This window comes from Octopus bimaculoides, chromosome 25 (genome assembly GCF_046866305.1).
Source record: "Octopus bimaculoides isolate indiv1 chromosome 25, ASM4686630v1, whole genome shotgun sequence".
In the NCBI taxonomy this organism is placed as follows: Eukaryota; Metazoa; Mollusca; class Cephalopoda; order Octopoda; family Octopodidae; genus Octopus; species Octopus bimaculoides.
The window spans coordinates 10,714,965-10,715,673 of NC_142952.1; positions in this window are offsets into that span (position 1 = coordinate 10,714,965).

Sequence of the window (709 nt, forward strand, 5' to 3'; positions counted from 1 at the left end):
CGCAGGAGTGGCTCTGTGGTAAGTAGCTTGCTTACCAGCCACATGGTTCCGGGTTCAGTCCCACTGCGTGGCACTTTGGGTAAGTGTCTTCTACTATAGCCTCGGGCCGACCAAAGCCTTGTGAGTGGACTTGGTAGACGGAAACTGAAAGAAGCCCGTCGTATATATGTATATATATATATATGTGTGTTTGTGTGTCTGTGTTTGTCCCCCCACCATCGCTTGACAACCGATGCTGGTGTGTTTACGTCCCCGTAACTTAGCGGTTCGGCAAAAAGAGACCGATAGAATAAGTACTAGGCTTACAAAGAATAAGTCCTGGGGTCGATTTCCTCGACTAAAGGCGGTGCTCCAGCATGGCCGCAGTCAAATAACTGAAACAAGTAAAAGAGTAAAAGAGTATATATTTATTTATTTATATATATATATATATATATATATATATATTTATTTATTTATATATATATATATTTATATTTATTTATTTATATATATATATATTTATATTTATTTATATATATATATTATATATATATATATTTATATTTATATTTATTTATATATTTATATTTATTTATATATATATATATATTTATATTTATTTACATATATATATATATATATTTATATTTATTTATATATATATATATATATATATATAAATAATATAAATATATATATATTATATATGTAAATAAATATATATATA